The 22,275-nt window shown below is 49.1% G+C and overlaps 1 pseudogene across 1 annotated transcript; it reads right to left on the bottom strand.

Annotated features, from left to right (window-relative positions):
- Positions 1-14,815: 14,815 nt before the first annotated feature.
- LOC307095049 (neugrin-like) lies at positions 14,816-16,818 on the bottom strand (annotated as a pseudogene). The gene is made up of 2 exons: positions 16,781-16,818; positions 14,816-15,519 (listed from the first exon to the last, which is right to left on the bottom strand). The product of its transcript is annotated as a neugrin-like (transcript).
- Positions 16,819-22,275: the final 5,457 nt, after the last annotated feature.

Genomic DNA, 22,275 nt, shown 5'->3' with positions numbered 1-22,275 from the left:
CCTGTGGACGCATCTTGTCCCTCCCCAGCCATCACTCACTCTGCCACAACACTTTTATTCACCTAACTCAATGGCTGGGTTTCTAGCCCTGCTCAGCTGTTGAGAAAACTACATTACCCAGAAAGCACTGCACAAGTATGGGCGGAGCCAAAGGGACATATGCTGTCTGCGCATCCGGTTAGGGCGGGACTTCCGCCTTCCTCCTCGCGGTGGTCATTTTAGCATTTTGGTGTTTTGTTCACAGAGTCACAGGCTTCAGGGCACAGGACTGAGTAGGAGGAGGCCTGGGAGGCCGCTGCCTGCGGTGCAGGGTGTGTCTGAGGCCCCTGGAGCCCCAACATACGGAGATTGGGGTCCCCGTGCCTCCCGGACGCCTCTCTGCTCAAAGCGTTCCCGCAGCCTGACCCCCCTGAACCCTCCAGCCTGGGGGCCGGCGCCGCTCAGGTCCTGCCGCCCAGGTCCCAGCGTCCAGAATTGTGAGTCCCTGGTGGTGACACGTGGGTGATGGGGGAAGAGGGTGGAAGGCTGCAGTGCCACCTTGTGAGGACGTGATGGTGACACGGAGCTGGGAGGATTCGGAAACCCGGGCCTGTTTGGGGTCTAAAGGCAACAAAGAGGTGAGGTGTGGTTTTGCGTGAGGAGTTTTCGTTCATTCTCAGAACGCATGGACCATAGATGGTTGTGAAGAAAAAAAAAAAAGAGGGACATTTTTCTGAGGCAGGATTCTAACTATTCCTGACATCGCTCAGAGGAAGAACAGACTAGAAGACAGAGGACAGCATTGCGGACAGGAAGGGGAAGTCCTGTAAATGACAAGGGAACTGGAAGAGTGAGCACTGAGGACTGAGCCCCGAGATAACACAGGCATCTGGAGGGCACCTGGCCTCCGGGCTGGGCAAGGGCACTGAGCAGCCTGAGCCCATAGAGCCTGGTGGTTGCCAGGCTCCCAACAGACCATTATCTTTTCACAAATTCCTGCAAATGCGGAATCGATCAGGTTTGCGGGTTTGTGGAGCTTATTTCAGGGCCTCACACACTTGTGGCCTCTGAGATAGTAGAGTCCTGGGACTGTCAGCCACTCTTGTATCCCGGGGACCTGGGGACTTTGAACAGACACTGAGCCCAGACTCCTAAGGCCAGGAGGAGAGCTACATGGAGTGGACCTTGTTTTTGGCAACCAGTGTAATCAGTGCGAGGTCCTCCAGACATAGGTTCCAGAATGTGCAAAGGCTTGGAGTAAAGAGGGAGCCAAATCAGGAACCTGTAGATATGTTTTTTAAATACATCTATATTTTTATTGATTTTAGATGTAGAAAGGATGGGGTGGGGGGAGGTGAGAGAGACAGAGCAACAGGGATGAGAAAAATAGGGATTGGTTGCCACCGGCACAATCTCTACTGTGGATCCAGCCCACAACCCAGGCATGTGACCTCACACCAGTGCATGGGTCTATGCTCAACAAAATGAGACACATCATCTAGGACAGTATATCACTTTAATACAGGGGATCATGGTCAGATTGTTAATGGTAGTAGTAGTTCAGAAGGGACAGTGTGAGTCTGAGGAATGGCTTTCTTTCTGGGGCCACTGTTTGTGAGAAGGGGGTGTCACAACACAGCTTAGGGACAGAAGTTGTCCTGTAGAGTGTGGGGGAGAGATAATCGTTTAGCAGTGGCCAAAGCCTTTAAAAGATGAGTGGACCTGAGATTAATTGGAGGCCAAAGAGTAATTCAAGCAAGATGAGACTGAGGCTGGTACATATCAACTTTTCTAAACTCTCACCAGGATTTTCTTGTGACTCTTGGTGTGGCCTGGCTGTGGGGAGCTGTAGTCAGTGTTGTGGATTATCTAAGAGGCTTGAGTGGTCATCTGTGAGACTCACTGGGCATGGTGCAGAGGGCCATCAGGCCTGGGACTTGAGTGAAGGTTAAGTGAGAGTTGTTGGCTGTGACTAGTGAAGGGACATCAAGTGCAGCATCACAAGAGGTGGGCTATGGATATCTGAGATCTGATTGTTGTTCTTAATAGTTGAGGTTGAAGGAAATAAACAGTCATGGAGAGAGGCCTACGTAGCAGGAATCAAGGCTGCCTCTATGAGTGTGGACTATCAGAGTCTGGGTAGTGCTTGATCCTGATTCAATATGGAAACCATCCTCTGACCACACATGCTGAGTAATAAGTAAAAGGCCTGAAGATGAGTATGGGGGCTGGGCCTGTGGACGTGCAGGTTTGAGAGAATTGTGGTAGAAAGAGTGATGTGCACTCAGAGAGGGAAGGTGAATTCATGGTCACAGCACCATGACATTGACATAGAGTGAATGAAGGAAGAGTCTGTTTCTGGTGGTCCCTGGATGTAACAATAAGGTGAACTTTAGGGTAATTGCCTGCAAAGAGAGGAGTTTGGGTGCTACTTTCTAGGTTAAGAGCTTAGGTGCTATTTAACTAACCACCTGTCTTTTGTTGTTGGTTGTAACAGACTGGTAGAAAAGAATGACATAGCATTAATCAGTGTTATCCATGCTTGTAAACCTCCACTGGCACGGGTAAGGAAAAAGGGTAAGAGAGAAATAGATTATGGAGGTGCTGAACTATAATTTTGGAAAAGAATGTGATTAGGAAATAATTTATCCACATTATGGCATATTTGCATTTCATTTGAAGTTGTACCTCCAGGAATGAAGCTGTGTGAGAGAAGTGTTGTTCAAGGAACTATGTACAGTGCGCAGTACAAAGCAATGGCCTCAGCACATTGGGATTGGGATCAAGAGGGTGAAGTGTGATGCCATGTGTTTGGTGTCTTAGAGGAACAATCTGAGGGACTACAATGCTATTTCCTGAGAAAACAGTATCAAATCACTCACACTCTCTTTATGGCCAACATATCTCTAACCTATATATGGACACCCACTGTATTGATAAGAGGCAGTGTGATGTACATGGGAGGTCCAGAGCTCAGGTATCTTCTATCTGCTCAACTGCCTTAATTGTTGTTGGAAGAAAAATATCAGCAGGAAAATAAGAAGACAGTGGGTTTCATGGGATGAAGGGCTGGTATTTTCTCTGATGTGTGGAGTGGAAGGAGCAGATGTATATGGAGGGTGGGTAGTAGTATAGACTTATAATGTTAGGAGTGAATCTGATCATGGTTGTACTGTCCCCATTATGACAGGATGTGAACTTTGAGGACGTGGCCATTGCCTTCTCTCAGGAGGAATGGGGGCTCCTTGATGAGGCTCAGAGACTTCTGTACTGCGAGGTGATGCTGGAAGTGTTTGCACTTGTGTCATCTGTAGGTAAGACCTTCACATTCTCCCAGTGTCCTGCGGTGATGACCTCTCTTCCTTTATGGCTCAGCCGTAGCTTTCTCTCAGGCAGAACATGGTGTCTGCTAATGTCCCCCACTGTCCTGGTAAAAGTGCTGTGGCTGCCAGGGATGAGCTGGATGGGGAGCCCTGAGCAAAGGACTCCACAAACAACCCTAACACCCGTAATCTCCAAAAGTACAGGAAGTGTCAGGGAGTGAGGCGTCTTGCAGTGAGCTTAATGGGTCCCAGCTTTCACTTCCTTTTCATGGGAGGCTGACAGTGTCCACATGCATGGCTTCAACTTCTGCCCTCTTTCTCTAGGTAAGGGTTCTTTGTGGCAGCCTGTACCTACATGAACCATGTGCTGTTTTTGTAAGACCCTCTTTCAGAAGTTTCTAATATTTTCTTCCCTGAATACTATAGCAAGCTGTGTTTCTCTCTTCACCTGTTCCTCTGCACTGGTGCCTACGCAGTATTCTGCAACATTGACTTGCACATATGTTAAGAGAAGCACATATGTGCTAAGTATTCTTTGAAACCAGCTACTCCTTTATTGAATTTTACTTGGAGTAAGATGGAAGTAACCTCTTGCACAGCTCACACTCGTCTTCAGCAGGCAAGTCCTGCTGAATGCTGTTAGTTGAAGGATTAGCTGGAGATTCATATTCTAATCCTTGTGGTGCTTGCCTTGTTTATGTCATATTTCTGGAGAGGCCTCTCTGTGTTGTGATCTTCATTAGCCCAAAGAGTCACAAGAGCCTCTTATTAATCCTTCCTGCACATCTCTTATTTTCAGATATTTTCATGGAACCAACGTGTGATGTGTAACACACTTTTGCAGTGGGATTTCCCACTGTCACCACATTCAACATTCATTTCCTCACCCTTTCTCACTTTTCAGGTTGTTGGCATAAAATGGATGATGAGGTGGTCTGTTCTGATCAGAGTGTATCTATACAAGGAGAGTCACAGGACAGGGCTTCTAAGACAGCTCTAGCCACCCAGAAGATCCTTCTGTGTAAGTGGTGTTTCTCTTTGTTAAAAGATATTTTGCACCTGACTGAGTCACATTCAGCATGCTTTGAGCAGAAAGCCTTCTGTAGTGATGCATGTGTTGTAGACTTCTGTTTCAGTGCAAACCCTCACCAGCAACAGAAGAATGAATGTGGAGCGGAGCCCTGGAAACAAGCTATGGACAGGGCATCCTATGTGAGCAAGTGCAGCTTCTACTTATCAGTGTTGCCTTCAACCCACAGGGACGTTGGGGAAGATTTGCGATACAACTCAGAGCTTCCCCAGCATCAGGCCACTCTCAACACCGAAGAGCTACATTTTGGCAACGAGATTTCACAGGAATTTCTTGATTGTAAAAGTCATCACCAGTGGGGTGACTGTGAAAATGCTACGAGCCACATCCTGAAAGTTGTTCAGTGTCAGGGTGAATTTTCTGGAGAAGTGATTTATGAGTGTAAGAAATGTAGGAAAGTGTTTAGACGATTCCTTAACCTCACTGGACATAAGAGAGTTCACCCTGGAGAAGAGATGTATGAGTGTAGTGAATGTGGGAAGCCGTTCAGTGAAAGAAATACATTAGTTAAACACTGGAGAGTTCACACTGGAGAGAAGCCATATGAGTGTACTGAATGTGAGAAGTCCTTCAGTGAAAGAAGTACATTCATTAAACATCTGCAAGTCCATACTGGAGAGAAGCCATATGAGTGCACTGAATGTGGGAAGCCTTTTAGCCAAAAATCTAACCTCATTAAACATCTGAAAGTCCACACTGGAGAAAAGCCATATGAGTGCAGTGAATGTGGGAAGTCCTTCAGTGCAAGAAGTACACTCATTAATCACCAGAGAGTTCACACGGGAGAGAAGCCATATGAGTGTACTGAATGTGGGAAGTCCTTCAGTCAAAGAGGTACATTAATTAAACACCAGAGAGGTCACAGTGGAGAGAAGCCATATGAGTGTACTGAATGTGGGAAATCTTTTAGCCAAAAATCTAACCTTATTATGCATCGCAAAGTACACACTGGAGAGAAGCCATATGACTGTAGTGAATGTGGGAAGTCTTTTAGCCAAAAATCTCAACTTATTAAACACCAGAGAGTACACACTGGAGAGAAGCCATATGAGTGTACTGAATGTGGGAAGTCCTTCAGTGAAAGAAGTACACTCATTAATCACCAGAGAGTTCACACTGGAGAGAAGCCATATGAGTGTAGTGAATGTGGGAAGCCTTTTAGCCAAAAATCTAACCTCATTAAACATCTGAAAGTCCACACTGGAGAGAAGCCATATGACTGTACTGAATGTGGGAAGTCCTTCAGTGCAAGAAGTAAACTCATTAATCACCAGAGAGTTCACACTGGAGAGAAGCCATATGAGTGTACTGAATGTGGGAAATCTTTTAGCCAAAAATCTAACCTTATTATACATTGCAAAGTACACACTGGAGAGAAGCCATATGACTGTAGTGAATGTGGGAAGTCTTTTAGCCAAAAATCTAACCTTATTAAACACCAGAGAGTACACACTGGAGAGAAGCCATATGAGTGTACTGAATGTGGGAATTTCTTCAGTGAAAGAAGTACACTCATTAAACAGAGAGTTCACATTGGAGAGAAGCCATATGAGTGTACTGAATGTGGGAAGCCTTTTAGCCAAAAATCTAACCTTATTAAACATCTGAAAGTCCACACTGGAGAGAAGCCATATGAGTGTAGTGAATGTGGGAAGCCTTTTAGCCAAAAATCTAACCTCATTAAACATCTGAAAGTCCACACTGGAGAGAAGCCATATGACTGTACTGAATGTGGGAAGTCCTTCAGTGCAAGAAGTAAACTCATTAATCACCAGAGAGTTCACACTGGAGAGAAGCCATATGAGTGTACTGAATGTGGGAAATCTTTTAGCCAAAAATCTAACCTTATTATACATTGCAAAGTACACACTGGAGAGAAGCCATATGACTGTAGTGAATGTGGGAAGTCTTTTAGCCAAAAATCTAACCTTATTAAACACCAGAGAGTACACACTGGAGATAAGCCATATGAGTGTACTGAATGTGGGAATTTCTTCAGTGAAAGAAGTACACTCATTAAACATCAGAGAGTTCATATTGGAGAGAAGCCATATGAGTGTACTGAATGTGGGAAGCCTTTTAGCCAAAAATCTAACCTTATTAAACATCTGAAAGTCCACACTGGAGAGAAGCCATATGAGTGTATTGAATGAGGGAAGTCCTTCAGTGCAAGAAGTACACTCATTAATCACCGGAGAGTTCACACTGGAGAGAAGTCATATGAGTGTACTGAATGCGGGAAGTCCTTCAGTGCAAGAGATACACATTCATTACCAGAGAGTTCACAGTGGAGAGAAGCCATATGAGTGTAGTGAATGTGGGACGTCCTTCAGTGAAAGAAGTACATTAATTGAACACCAGAGAGGTCACACTGGAGAGAAGCCAGATGGGTGTACTGAATGTGGTGAGTCTTTTAGTCAAAAATCTAACCTTATTAAACATCTCAAAGTCCACACTGGAGAGAAGCCATATGAGTGTAGTGAATGTGGAAAGGCCTTCAGTGCAAGAAGTACACTCATTAATCACCAGAGAGGTCACACTGGAGAGAAGCCATATGAGTGTACTGAATGTGGGAAGTCTTTTCACCAAAAATCTAGTCTTATTACACATCTGAGAGTTCACATTGGAGAGAAGTGTTAAATGTGCAGGGAATGTTTTATTTTATTCACTTAGAGTAACAACACTGAATGCGACTGTTTGGGACCTATTTTTCTGAATTTAAACCCTTTTAATGGAACATGCATTGTACTATATTCCTCATGTGTTTCCAGTACAAGTGAGTCTTGAAGGACATGCCCAGATCTACTACCTGATACATTTGTAGTTGAAGAGATTTTTTATTGAATTATGCTTTTATGAACTGTTTTACTTTCTAACTCACCAGCCTGCAAATTGCTTACTGTACTCTGTTGTGGTTTATGATTTTTTTAGTAAAGATATTTCTCTTTAGTACCTTAACTGTTTTGGTTATTTTCACTTCCAGGGATGATTGTCAAGCACAATTATGATCTATCTTCATAGAATTAACAGATATTGTTTGAATCCCAATCTTTCTATGCTTTAGGAGGGACAGCATATTACTAGAAAATTGCTCTTTGGCCAATATTGGCTTATAGTGCGTTGCTAGCCAAGGCCTTGAAAGAAAGACTGCTTGAATTTGTGGTTCCAGTTTGCATGATTGATCCCAGCACATATGGGGATGTGGGAGCCATCTAATTTTTTTTCTCTCTCATATTGATGTCTCTCTCAATATCTCTCCTTCTCCCGCTTCCCAAGTACTCTCTCTCAAAATATCCTCAGATGAGGATTACCAAAAAATCCAAACATTCACTCTGGTGCCCTGAGATGGGGCCTCTGCCTGCACAGCCCCCCTTTCCTCACTCTTCCCTGCCTTTGCCTGGGATGTTCCCACTGTAGCTGGGCACACTGTGTCCTTCCCAGGGTTTGGAAGAGAGGAGGCCCAGTCAAGGCCCTGGGAGGGATTTGGGTTCTGTGTCTGCCTGAGATGTGCTGGCCAGGGCTCTTCTATCTCCATCCAGACTGCTTCTCCCCACGCGCTAGGCACCTGCCTGCTGCAAATGAACCTGCTTCTGTATCTGGGGGAAGCCCCTTGATACTTTGGACCCCCAAATCAGTTCACCTTTAGAGAGTCCTGCCTCCAGCCAACTCACTCACACCCCTGAGACCCACTGATGTTTAAGTCTCTTTTTTTCCATTTTAGGGGTTATTTTGCACTTTAATTTTATCAAAAATAAAGCACTCCTCTCTCCATCCCCTTACCCAAACAGTCCTGGAGGTAGCATGGATGCTACAGGAAATAGTGCTGTGTATTTTCAATGGTGAGAACATTCTTCTGTATCTGGTAGAAGCATTTCCAGAAGGAGAGGCTTGGTCTCAATGTAATTCCACGTTCGGATGATGAGTTGTAGTTGGTGTGTCCACTCCCTAAGTTTTTCCTGTGCTTAGAAGACCTGAAATTAGGTGATAGTTCCTGGATTCTGGGGAATAGTGTGTTGCTGGATTGTGTTGTTGACGGGCAGAGAGTTCGGATGCCTGTGAAGGTGTTCCTACCACCTCATGGGCCAGGTTCCTGGAGTGGGTGGGCTGAGGGAAGGCTGTAGGGATGAGGATTTGAATCAGGCTGAATGGAGGCTCAGCAGCCATGGTGGGCATAAGGGACACATGTAAAGACCGAAGCTGTGGATACTGTTGAGCCCAACTGTTTCAGATGCTGTAAATTCAGAGTCCCCTGTTCTTGGGAACTGGCATCTAGAGGAGGACAGTCCACAAAGAATGGACCAGGATACCTGTGATTGGTAACAGCAGTATAGGGGAAGGTGAAACTAGCGTTGGTCAGTGGGGATTTCACTGAAGAATTCTGTGAAGGGCTGGCAGGCTCCAGGTGGGAGCCTGCAGGGAGCATGCCCTGTGCATTTGCAGGCTGTATGGAAGTCACTCTGGCAGGTTTTAACAGCAAGGATCAGAAAGTGGTAAAAAATAAATAAATGGTGGCCGATTAGGCAGTAGTATTGTGCATCACGTCCTGAGCCCGATTGAAAATACAACTAAATCAAAGAACATCCACTTGGTATTAACAAATTAGATGCAGCTCAGCAGACCATTTACAACAGGAAGGACAGAGGAGAATGGCAAGAACTTGGAAGTAGGCTTTCGAGGGACAGCAAGCCAGTGGGTCAAGAGGTGAGGAGAAAGCTGTGTTGCACCGAAGCTGTGTCCCTTCACGAGGTGGGTAACATCCAACTGCATAAAGGAAAAGCCACAGGGCAGATAGCTGCTGGGGAAACTGCACCAGAAGCAACAGGCCCAAAAGGCTGCCCCATGAAAGGAGCCCAAACAGCGTGGTGCTGGGAGAGCAGAAGAGCAGTTTCATTGTTTTGGTTTGGTTTTGTCTTTGCTTTTATACTCTCTAAACCCAGAACACGGGACTTTTCTATTGCAAACACGCACCTGGGGCTTTGGAGCAGGGAGAGAGGCACAGCCTTAAGATGCCTGAGGAGAGGCTGAGGAGGAAAGCAGGGCGGGGAGACATGGCCAAGAGTCCTGCATTGGGACATTTTTTTTTTACTTTAAATTCTTTATTTTTAAATTATTACATAAGTCTCGTCTCCCCCACCGCCCCGCCATTGACCTCTTCCTACCTGCTCCTACCCAACAGTACATGCCCTCACCCTCCTTCTGTCTAGGTCAACTGGTTATGCTCATATGCAAGCATACAAGTCCTTCGGTTGATCTTTGACACCTTCCCCTCCTATACCTTCCCTCTTAGTTTGGATGGTCTGTTCAATGCTTCTATGACACCGGCTCTATTTTTGTGCATCAGTTTATGTTCATTATATTGCACAAATGAGTGAGATCATGTGGTATTTATCTTTCTCTGATGGCTTTATTTCCCTAAGCATAATGCTGTCTAGGTCCATTCATGCTGTTGCAAATAATAAGATTTCCTTCTTTTTTACAGCAGCATAATATTCCGTTGTGTAGATGTACCACAGGTTTTTAATCGACTCATCTGCTGATGGGCATTTAGGCTGTTTCCAGATCGTAGCTCTTATAACTACCATCGTGCTGCTATGAACATAGGGGTGCATATATGCTTTCTGATTGGTGTTTCTGCTTTTTTGGGATATATTGCTAGAAGTGTGACATACTTAAGCTTCCAAACCTAAGTGGCCATTTCTCCCCAGAAGAGCTAGCCCCTCCCAGTAGGCTCAGGGCAGGAGATACTTCCTGCCACACCCTGCATTTTGAGCTTAACAGAAGAAAAAGAGGCAAAGACCATGCTTATGGGTCTGAGTAGACCCAAAGAGCCTTCAGTGTCTGTATATGAAGAGGGACTGGTCCGTCCTGCTATTTTTGCAACCAGACTGATAAAAACTCCAGGTTGCCAGCTAACCCCATTGGTATATATATAAGAATCTCTGACCAACCAAGGCCAGAGCAATATTTTGGAACACACATGGAGGAGCATCTCTGGGTGAGGAAAAACACCCATCTTATTCCCTGAAAGAAAATCAGCACCATCTCCACCTAAAGCCCTGTCAGAAACAGATGCTTGAGTCATTAAGACTGACGGCCAGAGGACAGGCAAAGAGGTCAGATTGGCCCTGCCTGCTTGCAGCCATGGCCTGTGCATACAGACACAAGCAGAGGACCTATGTATCTCTTGCAGCTTCAAACAGGGAGCTAAAAGCCAAAAGACAGTGACTGACAGAGCCATCACCTCAGTACCTAACAGGAAGCCCAGGATTAGCAGACAGAATAGAAGAGTGGGGTCCTACACCAGCAGCCATGGGGCACTAAAACTCAGCTGAAGTGAATGACACTTCACCTTTTCATTTTAATTATTTTAAAAATTTTATTGTTTTTACTTTTATCTTTTTTGCACCTTTTTCTTTCTCACTTCTCTTATTCCCGTTTTTTACCTTTTACCCAATTTAGGTTTTCTATTTCATTTCATTTTTCCTCCTTTTAAATAATAAATCTGCTTTATCTGATTTATTGGTGTGTTATTATTCTAGTCTCTGTTGGTTTATTCATATATCTAATTTCCTCTTCCCTGATCCTACTCTATTCCCCTTCTCTTTTCTTTATCTTCACTATGCTTTTGATTTTTTTTCTCTCTTGTCTTGCTCGTCTCCCAATTTTTTACTTGTTTCATTTCTTAAATTTAGGCCTTTCTCCTGTCTCCTCCAATCTCCTTTTCAAAAAAACAAAAACACAAAACATGATTGATCTTGTTTTGTGTCTTTGTTTGGATCTGGAGTGTGTGGGATTCATGCTGGAGGCCCCAGTACCTCCAGCCAGAGGGATTGCCTCTGCAGCCCCCAGAAATGAGCTCTGTGAGCCCCTCTTTTCCGTGGCAGGTCCTAGGACAGGTGGGGAACCTGGGCAGCTGGCGGGCCTGCTGGAGACTCCTCTCCCCCAAATGATGCATCTCCAAGGCTTCCTTAGGGGACATGGCCTTTTGATTTTTTTAACCTTTTCATTTTTTTAATAAAATCAAAAGGTTAAATTTCAGAGAGGAAGGGAGAGGGGAGAAACATTAATGATGAGAGAATAATGGATTGACTGCCTCCTGCACACCCCACACTGGACAGCAAGCCCGAACCACGGGCATGTGCCCGGACCAGGAATCGAACCCTGACCTCCTGGTTCCTAGGTCGATGCTCAACCACTGAGCCATGCCGGCCTGGCTGATGTGATTGTTTTATGTCCACTGATGTTTGGTCACTGCTTTTACAAATGTGTGGATGGTGGGAAAGAGAGATGCCACCATCTTTAGAGTTTATTCCTTTCAGTTCTTTGTCTCACGGAAGGCTGTCATAGCGGCAAGAACCTACAGGGGGCACTGCCCTAGGTCCCTCTTGTCTGAGAAGAGCAGGATGTACTTAGTCTCCTGACTTGACTTGAGCAGAAAGGACCCCAAGAGACACTTCAGTGAGGGAGCCGCTCATCCGCTCAGTGTCACTTTCCCTTGTCATAGGAAAAGCTGGATCTCTGTTTCCACATGGACGATGAACTATATTTTTATTTTTTTAAAGAAACATTATTTTATTTATTTGTTTATTTTTGGTTAATCCGTGCCCGAGGATATTTTCCCATTGATTTTTAGAGAGAATGGAAGAGAGAGGGAGAGACAGAGAGAAACATCCATGTGAGAGAAATGTTGATTGGTTGCCTCCTGCGGTTGCACAGACCAGGGCCCAGTCAGGGAGGAGCCTGCAAGCAAGACACGTGACTTTCACTGGAATTGAACCCGGGACACTTTGGTCAGCAGGCCGACACTCTCAGATCAATGAATTTTATAGCATAAAATTAAATCTCCCGAGAATATCCTCTCCATGGGATAGTCAGCATTTGATTTAGTTAAAGCACATTTACAATCAGAACTCCATGAGCACATGCGCGGCCGGCATCGCTAGCTCTATACACCTGGGCCTGCGTGATGCTCACCAGCTCTTGTGACATTAAATGAGCCGAGGCGGACGTGGCTTCCCTGCAAGGCCTGGTCCCTGAGCTCATGTCCCGCCTCCAAGGAGTAACATCCCCTTCCCTGCAGGTAGAGGAAGTGGCCCAGTGGGCCCTGGTTATGCAGGCGGCTCTAGACTATCACCAGCAGTTGGCCAACATCCTGCAGATGCTGCAGAGGAAGATGCTGATGCGATAAGAGCCTCCCGCAGGTGCGCGAACCACTCCCTCTGGCTCTCTGCCTCTCTGTCTCCCCCGTCCCATTGTCCCGTTCTTCTTTTTTAAAATAAATTTTTATTGATTTCAGAAAGGAAGGTAAAGGGGGAGAGAGAGAAACATCAATGATGAGAGAGAATCATTGGTTGCCTTTTGTACGACTCCCACTCGGGATCAAGCCTGCAACCGGGCATGTGCCCTGATCGGAAATCGAACCATGACTTCTTGGTTCATAGGTTGATGCTCAACCGCTGAGCCACGCCAGCCCGGCTGATCTAGACTTTTTTGAAAATGAGTGATATCCTATGGAGTATGCGCAGTAACCCACAGCATAAAGGTGAGGGGTGAACAAAAAACTACCCAAATGTTTGGCCAGGGTTGGATAACGGAAAATTGCTTTATGGAGGACTAGCATAATGAATAAATGTGGAGGGGTGGTAAATACTCTCATCATGATTAGTTTCAAAATGGCAAAATGTTGGCACTGAACATGGGCCTGCTAGGATATTTCAGTAGCACATCATTATATTTTATTACAAACATGCTGATGCACTAGGTACAAATATACTCAAGAACATTCATGATAAAATAGTAAAATAATGGAAGGTGGCAAGTTTTAATCATTTTTTAAACTTTGATGTAAGTGTAATTGTCTTAAAATATACATTCAAAAATATATTTTTATTTCAGTGAGTAAGTGAGGGGGGATAGAGAGAGAGAAAGATGAATGATGAGAGAGAATCACTGATAGGCTGCCTCCTGCATGCACCACAATATGAATCCGGTCCACCACCTGAGCGTATGCCCTGACCAGGAATTGATCAGTGACCTGCAGGGTCATAGGTTAACACTCAACCAATGAACCACGCTTGCCCAGCTCTCCTAAGATTTTCAGGGATCCCACGCAACCTGCAACCAGGGTAGCAATGAGCAGTGGCAGCTCATCCTGGCCTAACCCCTGAATCTGCGCTCACGGCCTCCTTTACTCTGAATGCCCAGGGAGCTCACAGCAGCCTCGCTTTGGCTCATTTATTTCCCACAATGTTTCTAGAGAGTCAAAGGAGCCAGCTGTTTCCTGTTCTATGTCTCTGCTGCTTCCTGTTCTATCATAAGGCCTACGTTTTTTCATTATCCCCAGTTTCAATTAATGTACCCTCAAAATCTTCTGAACTTGTGCAGTGAAATCTTTTTGAACATGAAGTAATGAACTCTAATACTACAGACCAAGGTGAGGCCGAACTGCTCCAGCTGCTTCCTGTTCCTGAACACAGGTGTGCCTGGGACATCTTCTACAAAACAGAACAAGGCATGATTTTGCTTAGAGGACTTGGGAGAAAACATGATGGTCTTCACTCAAATTGGTGTTGTTTAATCAAATCAATTTTAAAGCTCTTCTTTCTTTATTGATTTTTTAGAGAGAGAGTGAGACAGAGAAACATCAATGATGAGAGAGAATCATTTATCAGCTCTCTCCTGCATGCCCCCTACAAGGGATGGAGCTCACCAACCTAGGCAAGTGCCCTGATTTGGAATCCAACTAGAGATACCTTGTTTCATGGGTCCATGCCCAACCACTGAGCCATGCCATGTGGGCAAACTATCTTTTTTATTGTTGGCTCTATTACAAATAGACCCAATTTCCCCATCCTCATTCCCCTTTGCCTCCCACTAGCCTGCCCCCACCATTACTAGGCACTCAGCACATTATTGTCTATGTGCATGGACTATGCATATATGTATATACTTACTTTTTGCTGCATTTCACTTTACTTTGCACAAAATGAATACAACCAATTGACTAAGCAGCTCCAGACCTGTTAGTGTTCATTAATCAAGAAGTAAACGATGTCAGAAGGAACACTTTTCAATTCCTCCCATCGCATATTGTAAAGACAACAAACTCCTAACATATATGACACAGGCTGGTTTCGACACATAGAAAGCCTAAGCAAGATGGGTGAGTACTGAATATCCACATGGTCAGACCCGGAGCCATGCTCCAGGAGGTGGACTACACCCAGCCTGTTATTCACGCTGCCCGCATAGACATCTGCCCTGTGAGGTTCACTGTCCCTTGTCAGACTGAAATCCAAGAGGCTCCTTCCATTTTCAGGCTCATCATTTCCAAGGTGGACCATCCACACACAGAAATCCAGGCAGGTCCAATATGCTCGCTCAGCTGTGTTTTACATGACACCTCCACCAGCCAGGCTCCAGTTCAAATTCTGTACAGGAAGTTCCCATTGTCGTCAAAGAACTCTCGCCCCCTCTGCGCTACCTTGCTGCTGAAGTCCTGCTCACCCAGTTCTCTTGCCTTCAATGCTGCCAGGTCCTTCGCACTTGGCAGTCCATCGCTGTCACAGCCTCTGGTGCCCTCACAACCACTGGTGGAGTACTTCTGCAGCTCTCTGTGCTGACCTTGGGCTGCAGCAACAGGCACAAAGCTTTCCTTCTCCAGGCTCTGGGCTCCTTTATTCCTTCCCTTCTGTCTCCTCAGGGTGTTTTTACTCTGAGTATTCGGTTCTGTCACCCTCAAAGCTGTGCTGTGACCATGGCCTTGGGATGAGGCTTCAGCTCCTGACACAGGGCGGCCTGCAGAAAGCAGCTCCCAGGCATCCCCAGGGCCTGGAAGCTGGCGGAGCGAGTGGGCAAGCCCAGCTTTCTGAAGGACCTTTTGATCCTGCTTCAGTTTCTTCTCCAATGTGGGCACAAACTTGCTTTTTAAAACCCTTCTGATCACATCGGAGCTAACATCCAAGCCTTCAGCCAATCTGGGAACTGACCAGGACTCTGGAAATCCTTCATGTAAATACCGGATCTGCTCCCTGGCTTCATGGTCAGAGTCCTGGGCAGGGTACCTCGGGGCTCCATTTGCCTCTGAATTTTCTGGAACAGGATGGCTTTTTCTGTCGTCTCAGGGTGCTGGGGGAGAGAACCAAAGGCAGAAGCCATGCGTGGGAGCAACATGAGTGGTTGAAGCGTCTCAGCTGAATCAGGGGGCGCCCAGCCCTCCTCTTTGTTCATGAAAGATGAGACAGAGGGCTGGAGACCCGGACACAGGCTTTATTAGAGGAGAAGGCCCCTGCTGGGCTGCCTCCCAAAGGAAGAGAGCACGTGTGCAGAGGTGAAGGCGCCTTTTAAGGGGAGAAAAGGGAAGGGATGGGGCTTTGGGTACTCGGCACATGCTGATTGGTGGTTTCATGTAAGGCACATGATTAGGGACTTAGGATTGGGGGGTTAGGGTATTTGGCAGGTGCTTATTGGTGGTTCAATGTACAGTCCATATAAGGTGCCTGGTTAGGTGCTCAGGAGTGTTTGGGCTGCAGGTGGAGTTTAGGACATTCTCCATCCATCAGTTGGGGGAAGGGAGGATCTATCAGTTCCCTGCCCCGGAAATCTAACACCCACAACAGCAGCCCCCGAGGAGGACTAGCTTTCTAAACGGGCGATGAAATCCGTCCCTGGTGAAGGGACCGTGGTCCCAAAGGAGCCGAACACCTGCCCCTGTGCCTCTGATGAGGGAAGAAGCAAGGCCCTGCTTCTGTCTGAGGGCCCAGGAAGGAGCCGGTACTGTTCCCGAAAACTGGAGAACCAAGCTGCGGGCGCTAACCAGTCCACGATGGGGGACTGGTCAGGCAGCTTCGGGCGCTAACCCATGCCGCCTGCCCTGGTCCGTGATCCATGATCGGGGCTTGGAGTGTGCCGCTGCCAAGCCCGATTGGGGACTTGGTGAGGCGGCTGCGGGCGCTAACCCACGCCACCTGCCCTGGACCGTGATCCGTGATGCCTGGTCTGTGGATGGAGCCTTCTATTACCTCTGACTGAGGCCAGGACAGTGGGTGGAGCCCTCCATGACCTCTCTCTAAGGCTGGGCCTGTGGATGGAGCCTCTCATAACCTCTGACTGAGGCTGGTTTGTGAATGGAGCCCTCTATGCCCTCTGCCTCAGACTGGGCCTGTGGATAGAGACCTCTGTGACCTCTGCCTGAGGCCTGGCCTGTGGACGGAGCCCTCTATGACCTCTGACTAATTCTTGGCCTGTGGATGGAGCCCTCTATGACCTCTGATTGAGGCTGGAACTGTGGACAGAGCCCTCTATGACCTCTGATTGAGGCTGGGCCTGTGGATAGAGCCCATTATGACCTCTGCCGGAAACCGCGCCTGTGGTCGCAGCCCTCATTGACCTCTTACTGAGGCTGGGCCTGTGGACGGAGCCGTCCATGACGTCGACCTGAGGCAGGGCCTGTGGATGGAGCCATCCATGACCTCTTACTGAGGCTAGGGCTGTGGATGGAACCCTCTATTACCTCTGCCTGAGGCTGGGTCTGTGGTTGGAGCCCACTATGACCTCTGCCTGAGGCCAGGCAAGTGGTTGAATTCATCCATGACCTCTGTCTGAGTCTGGGCCTGTGGATGGATCCATCTATGACCTCTGACTGAGGCTGGGCCTGTGGTTGGAGCCCTCAATGACCTCTGACTGAAGCTGGGCCTGTGGATGGAACCCTCTATGACCTCTGACTAATGCTTGTCCTATGAATGAAGACCTCTATGTCCTGTGACTGAGGCCGGGCCAGTTGTTGGAGACCTCCATGACCTCTGTATTACATCAGATTGAGGCTGGGCCTGTGGACAGAGCCGTCCATGACCTCTGCATGAGGGTGGGACTGTGGATGGAGCCATCCATGACCTCTTACTGAGGCTAGGGCTGTGGATGGAGACCTCTATTACCTCTGCCTGAGGCTGGGCCTGTGGATGGATTCCTCCATGACCTCTGCCTGACGCTGGGCCTGTGCACAGAGACCTCTATGATCTCTGACTTAGGCCGGGCCTGTGGATGGAGCCCACTATGACCTCTGACTGACGTTGAGCCAACCGATGGAGCCCTCTATGACCTCTGACTGAGGCCTGACCTTTGGATGGAGCCTTCTATGACCTCTGACTGAGGCCGGGAGAGTGGTTGGAGCCCTCCATGACCTCTGTCAGAGGCTGGGCCTGTGGATGGAGCCCCTATTGACCTCTGACTGTGGCTGTACCTGTGGATGGAGCCCTCTATGACCACAGACTGAGGCTGGGCCTGTGGACGAAGCCCTCCATGTCCTCTGACTGAGGCTGGAACTGTAGATGGAGCCTTCCATGATCTCTGCCTAAGGCTGGGCTTGTGGAGGAGCCCCCTATGGCCTCTGACTAAGGCTTGGCTTGTGGACATAGCCCTCTATAACCTTTGATTGAGGCAGGGCCTGTGGACGGAGCTCTCCATGACCTCTGCCTAAGGCTGGCCCTGTGAATGGAGCCCTTAATGTCCTGTGAGTGAGGCTGGGCCTGTAGATGGAGCCCTCTATGACCTCTGCCTAAGGCTGGGACTGTGGATGGAACCCTCCATGACCGATTCATGAGGCCGGACCTGTGGTTGAAGCCCTCTATGACCTCTGACTGAGGCCTATCCTCTGGACGGAACCCTCCATGACCACTGCCTTAGGCCAGGCCTGTAGATGGAGCCCTCCATGACCTCTGACTGAGGCTGAGTCTGTGGATGGAGCACCAACTGACCTCTGACTGAGGCTGTTCCTGTGTATGGATCCCTCTATGACCTCTGGCTTAGCCTGGGTTTGTGGATGGAGCCCTCCATAACCTCTACCTGAGGACAGGCCTGTGGTTGGAGCCCTCTATGACCTCTGACTGAGGCTCGGTATGTGGACGGAGCCTTCTATGACCTCTGACTGAAGATGGCTTGTGGATTCAGCCCTCTATGACCTCTGACTGAACCTGGGCCGGAAGACAGAGCCCTTCATGACCTCTGCCTGAGGCTGGAACTGTAGATGGAGCCCACCATGTCCTCTGACTGAGGCTGGGCCTGTGGATGGAGCCCTCTATGACCTCTGACTGAGGCTTGGCCTGTGGTTGGAGCCCTCCATGACCTCTGACTGAGGCTGTACTTGTGGATGGAGCCCTCTATGACCTCTGACTGAGTCTGTACCTGTGGTTGGGGCCCTCCATGACCTCTGACTGAGGCTGGATCTGTGTACTGAACCCTCCATGACTTCTGCCTGAGGCCAGGCCGGTGGAAGGAGCCCTCCATGACCTCTACCTGAGGCCTGGCCTGTGGTTGGAGCCCTCTATAACCTCTGACTGAGGCTGGGCCTGTAGACAGAGCCCTCTGTAACCTCTGCCTGAGGCTGGGAATGTGTTTGGAGCTCTCCATGACATCGGATTGAGCCTGGGCCTGTGCATGGAGCCCTCTATGACTTCTGCCTGAAGCTGGGCTTGTGGACAGAGCCCTAAATGACTTCTGCTTGAGGCTGGGCCTGTGGATGGAGCCCTCCATGTCCTCTGACTGAGTCTGGGCCTGTGAATGGAGCCCTCCATGACCTCTTACTGAGGCTGGTGCGGTAGATGGAGCCCTCTATGACCTCTGCATGAGGCTAGGCCTGTGGATGGAGCCCTATATGACCTCTGTCTGAGGCCTGGCCTTTGGATTGAGCCTTCTATGACCTCTGACTAAGGCCGGGCCAGTAGTTGGAGCCCTCCAAGACCTATGTCGGAGGCTGGGCCTCTGGAAGGAGCCACTATTGACCTCTGACTGTGGCTGTACCTGTGGATGGAGCCCTCTATGACCTCTGACTGAAGTCTGGCCTTTGGATGGAGCCTTCTATGACCTCTGACTAAGGCCGGACCAGTGGTTGGAGCCCTCCATGACCTCTGTCTGAGGCTGGGCCACTGGAAGGAGCCTCTATTGACCTCTGACTGTGGCTGTACCTGTGGATGGAGCCCCTTATGACCTCTGCCTGAGGCTGGTCCAGTGAATGCAGCCCTCTATGACCTATGACTGAGGCTGGGCCTGTGGACGGAGTCCTCCATGACCTTTGCTTGAGGCTGGGTCTGTGGATGGAGCCCTCCATGTCCTCTGACTGAGGCTGGGCCGGTGGATGGAGCCCTCTATGACCTCTGACTGACGCTGCGCATGTGGACGGAGCCCTCAAAGACCTCTGACTGTGGCCGGGCCAGTGGTTGGAGCCCTCAATGACCTCTTTCTGAGGCTGGGCCTGTGAATGGAGCCCTCTATGACCTCTGACTGAGGCTGGCCTGTGGTTGGGGACCTCCATGACATCGGACTGAATTGAGCCCTACATGACCTCTGACTGAGGCCTAGCCCTTGTGGGGAGACCTCTATAACCTCTGACTGAGGCCGGGCATGTGATTAGAGACCTCCATGACTTCTGTCTGAGGCTGGGCCTGTGGATGGAGCCCCTACTGCCCTCTGACTGAGGCTGGTCCTGTGAATGCAGCCCTCTATGACCTCTGACTGAGGCTGGTCCTGTGGACGGAGTCCTCCATGACCTTTGCTTGAGGCTGGTCCTGTGGAAGGAACCCTCCATGTCCTCTGACTGAGGATGGGCCTGTGGATGGACCCCTCTATGACCTCTGACTGAGGACGTGCATGTGGTTGGAGCCCTCCATGACTTCTGTCTAAGGCTGGTCCTGTGGACAGAGCCCTCTATGACCTCTGCCTGAGGCTGGGTCAGTAGATGGAGCCCTCCATGACGTCTGCCTGAGGCTTGGACTGTAGATGGAGCCCTCCGGGACATCTGATTGAAGCTGGGTGTTTGGAAGGAACCCTCTCTGACGTCTACCTAAGGCTGCGACTGTGGATGGAGCCCTCCATGACCTCTTCATGAGGCTGGAACTGTGATTGGAGCCCTCCATGACCTCTTTCTGATGCTGGTGCTGTGGATGGAGCACTCTATGGTCTCTGCATGAGGCTAGGCCTGTGGATGAAGCTGTATATGACCTCTGACTGAGCCCTGGCCTTTGGATGGAGCTCTCTATGTCCTCTGCTTGTTTCCTGGCCTGTTGATGGAGCCCTCTATGACATCTGACTGTGGCCGTGCCAGTGGTTGGAGCTCTCTATGACCTCTGTCTGAGGCTGGGCCTGTGGACAGAGCCATCTTTGACGTCTGCCTGAGGCTTGGACTGTAGATGGAGCCCTCCATGACCTCTTCATGAGGAGGGACCTGTGGTTGGAACCCTCTATGACCTCTGACTGTGGCCTATCCGCTGGATGGAACCCTCCTTGACCTCTGCCTTAGGCCGGGCCTGTAGATGGAGCCCTCCGTGACCTGTGACTGAGGCTGGGCCTGTGGTTGGAACACTCTTTGACCTCTGCCTGAGGCCAGTCCTATGGATGGAGCCCTGTATGGTCTCTTACTGAGGCCGGGCTTGTGGATGGAGCTCACTATGACCTCTGACTGACGCTGGGACTGTGGATGGAGCACTCCATGACCTCTATCTGAGGCTGGGCCTGTGTATGGAGCCTTCCATGTCCTCTTCCTGAGGCGGGGCCTGTGGGCGGAGCCCTCTATGACCTCTTAGTGAGGCCCGGCTATGGATGGAGCCCCGTATGACCTGTAACTGAGGCCGGGCCAGTGGTTGGAGCCCTCCATGACCTCTGTATTAGGCTGGGCCTATGGATGGAGACCCTATTGACCTCTCACTGAGGCTGTTCCTGTGTATGGAGCCCTCTATGACCTCTGGCTGAGCCTGGAACTGTGGACGGAGCCCTCCATGACTTCTGCCTGAGGCTGGGCCTGTGGATGGAGCCCTCCATGACGTCTACCTGAGGCCTGGCCTGATTTTGGAGCCCTCTATAACCTCTGACTGAGGCTGGGCCTGTAGACAGAGCCCTCTATGACCTCTTCCTGAGGCTGGGAATGTGGATTGAGCTCTCCATGACATTGGATTGAGCCTGGGCCTGTGGAAGGAGCCCTCTATGACTTCTGCTTGAGGCTGGGACTGTGGATGGAGCCCTCCATGTCCTCTGACTGAGGCTGGGCCTGTGGATGGAGCCTTCCATGACCTCTTACTGAGGCTGGTGTTGTGGATGCAGCCCTCTATGACCTCTGCATTAGGCTAAGCCTGTGCATGGAGCCCTCCATGACCTCTGCCTGAGGGCATACCTTTTCTTGGAGGCTTCTATGATCCCTGACTGAGTCTGTACCTGTGGTTGGAACCCTCCATGACCTCTGACTGAGGCTGGATCTGTGTAGTGAGCCCTCCATGTCGTGTGCCTGAGGCGAGGCCTGTGGATGGAGCCCTCCATCACCTCTGCCTGAGTACAGTCCTACGGATAGAGCCCTCTATGACCTCTGCCTGAGAAAAGCCTGTTGATGGAGCCTTCTATGACCTGTACTGAGGTCGGTCCAGTGGTTGGAGCACTCCATGACCTTTGTCTGAGGCTGTGCCTGTGGATGGAGCCCCTATTGACCTCTCCTGTTGCTTTCCCTGTGGTTAGGGCCCTCTATGACCCCTGACTTAGGCTGGGCTTGTGATTGGAGACCTCCATGACCTCTGACTGAAGCTGGGACTGTGGATGGAGCCCTCTATGAGCTCTGACTAAGGTTTGGCCTTTGGACATAGCCCTCTATAACCTCTGATTGAGGCTGGGCCTGTGGACATAGCCCTCTATAACCTCTGATTCAGGCTGGGCCTGTGGACAAAGCCCATTATGACCTCTGACTGAGGCTGGGCCTGTGGATGGGGCCCTCTATGTCCTCTGCCTGATTCCTGGCCTGTTGATGGAGCTCCGTATTACATCTGACTATGGCCGGGCCAGTGGTTGGAGCTCTCTATGACCTCTGTTTGAGGCTGGGCCTGTGGACAGAGCCCTCTTTGACGTCTGCCTGAG

Source organism: Cnephaeus nilssonii, assembly GCF_951640355.1.
Source record: "Cnephaeus nilssonii genome assembly, chromosome: 24".
Taxonomy (NCBI): domain Eukaryota; kingdom Metazoa; phylum Chordata; class Mammalia; order Chiroptera; family Vespertilionidae; genus Cnephaeus; species Cnephaeus nilssonii.
This window is presented reverse-complemented; position numbering and strand designations above follow the sequence as displayed.